Raw genomic sequence first — 2,500 nt, 5'->3', positions numbered from 1 at the left:
AAATTTGTCGAGGGGACACGCTGACGAAACAGCGCTGGTTCAGGCACGGCGGGCAGTGTTGGAATCGGCAGCGCCGACGAAATCGGCAAAGTCGGCAGAATCGGCAGCGCAGATTTTTCGACGAACACGGGCTGGACGGTGGACTGTCCAGGCCAGGCAGGAAAATTCGTCGAGGGGACACGCTGACGAAACAGCGCTGGTTCAGACACGGTGGGCGCAGTGTTGGAATCGGCAGCGCCGAGAAAATCGGCAAAGTCGGCAGAATCGGCAGCAGGTGCTGGCGATGAGTCAGGACGGACTGGATAGTCCAAGGCTCGATGAGAAAGACCGCTGGTTTAGACACTGGGGCAGTGGCAGCCCGCGGGGCAGTGTCGGCAGATTCGGCAGCAGTGTCTGCCGATTCGGCAGCGTTGGCTTGTTGGCGCGGGGGGCCGATGCGAGTGGGGACTTGGGCAGCGGGCAGTGAAAGCAAGAGTTTCCCCGATGCTGCCGGGAAAAACGCTCCCCGGGATGGCCGGGTGAGATGACCCGGCGGCCCGCGACGGGTCATTCAATTCCATGCCCCGTCAACATAACTCCCGATGTACTGTTTGCTTTTTCGGAAGAAGAGATCCATCCCCCCATCCTCGGCCAGCCAAAAACGCTCCAATTAATGGCCGGGTGAGATGACCCGGAGGCCCGCGACGCGTCATTCAAATCACTGCCCTATCGGCTACAACTGCTGATGGGTGGGATTAGAGGCCTGCCATGGTGGTGAGGGGCGGCGAGGACCGTGAAAGCTAGAGTTTTTCAGAGGCTGCCGGGAAAAAGGCCCCTCGGGTGGCGGGGTGCGAGGACCAGGCGCGTCATTCAATTCTCTTCCCTATCAACTTGGCTCCCGTTGGCGGGATTGGAGGCCTACTGTTTGTTACAGGGCTAAAATCGTCAGGGGAAGAGCTGACGAAACAATGCTGGTTTGGATGCAGGGGGTAGTGTTGGAATCGGCAGCGCGGACAAAATCGGCAAAGTCGACAAAAAAGACTGTTGGTCTGGACATCGGGGCAGCGGCAGCCATGCCGACAGGGGGGGAAATCGGCAGCGCAGATTTGTGCAGCTGCAGGTTCGTCGGGGAAATCGGCAGCGCAGATTTTTCGATGAACATGGGCTGGAAGATGGACTGTCCAGGCCAGGCAGGGAAATTCGTCAAGGGGACACGCTGACGAAACAGCGCTGGTTCAGGCACGGCGGGCAGTGTTGGAATCGGCAGCGCCGACGAAATCGGCAAAGTCGGCAGAATCGGCAGCGGGTGCTGGCGATGAGTCTGGACGATTTATAGTCCAGGGCTTGATGGAAAAGACTGTTGGTCCAGACAATGGGGCAGTGGCAGCGCGGATTTGTGCAGCTGCAGGTTCGTCGGGGAAAATCGGCAGCGCAGATTTTTCGACGAACAGGGGCTGGGCGCTGGACTGGCCGGGCCAGGCAGGAAAATTCGTCAGGGGGCCACGCTGACGAAAACAGGGGCTGCGGAGTGGAAAATCGGCAGCGCAGATTTTTCGACGAACAGGGGCTGGACCGGCCGGGCCAGGCAGGAAAATTCGTCAGGGGGGCACGCTGACGAAAAGAGGGGCTGCCGCGTGGAAAATCGGCAGCGCAGATTTTTCGACGAACAGGGGCTGGACTGGCCGGGCCAGGCAGGAAAATTCGTCAGGGGGGCACGCTGACGAAAAGAGGGGCTGCCGCGTGGAAAATCGGCAGCGCAGATTTTTCGACGAACAGGGGCTGGACGCTGGACTGGGCCAGGCAGGAAAATTCGTCAGGGGGCACGCTGACGAAAAGAGGGGCTGCCGCGTGGAAAATCGGCAGCGCAGATTTTTCGACGAACATTCGTCAGGGGGGCACGCTGACGAAAAGAGGGGCTGCCGCGTGGAAAATCGGCAGCGCAGATTTTTCGACGAACATTCGTCAGGGGGGCACGCTGAGGAAAACAGGGGCTGCCGCGTGGAAAATCGGCAGCGCAGATTTTTCGACGAACAGGGGCTGGATGCTGGACCGGCCGGGCCAGGCAGGAAAATTCGTCAGGGGGGCACGCTGACGAAAAGAGGGGCTGCCGCGTGGAAAATCGGCAGCGCAGATTTTTCGACGAACAGGGGCTGGACTGGCCGGGCCAGGCAGGAAAATTCGTCAGGGGGGCACGCTGACGAAAAGAGGGGCTGCCGCGTGGAATGGCAGCCTACACGCAGATGCGAATTCGGCAGCGCACGATGGCTTGAGCAGGTCATGGGTTCGACTTGGCGCGATCTGAAACCTGGACGAGGGACTGTCGACGCTGGACGAGCCAGCGCGGTGGCCTGTCGTGCCCCGTTCAGGGGGGGCCTGCCGCGGAGACAGCCCTCGCGGGCTCGACAGCGCAGGCCAGCGTCCCCGACGTCGCTGGCCGCGGCAGGCGAGCTGCCGGGGTTCCCGCATTCCTACAAGAAAACGTCGTGCTTTCCACATGAAACCAATCCAGTAAAATCAGCCA

This window comes from Populus nigra, chromosome 2 (assembly GCF_951802175.1).
Source record: "Populus nigra chromosome 2, ddPopNigr1.1, whole genome shotgun sequence".
NCBI classification, from domain to species: domain Eukaryota; kingdom Viridiplantae; phylum Streptophyta; class Magnoliopsida; order Malpighiales; family Salicaceae; genus Populus; species Populus nigra.
The sequence above is the reverse complement of the archived record's forward strand: the minus strand, read 5'-3'. Positions refer to the sequence as shown.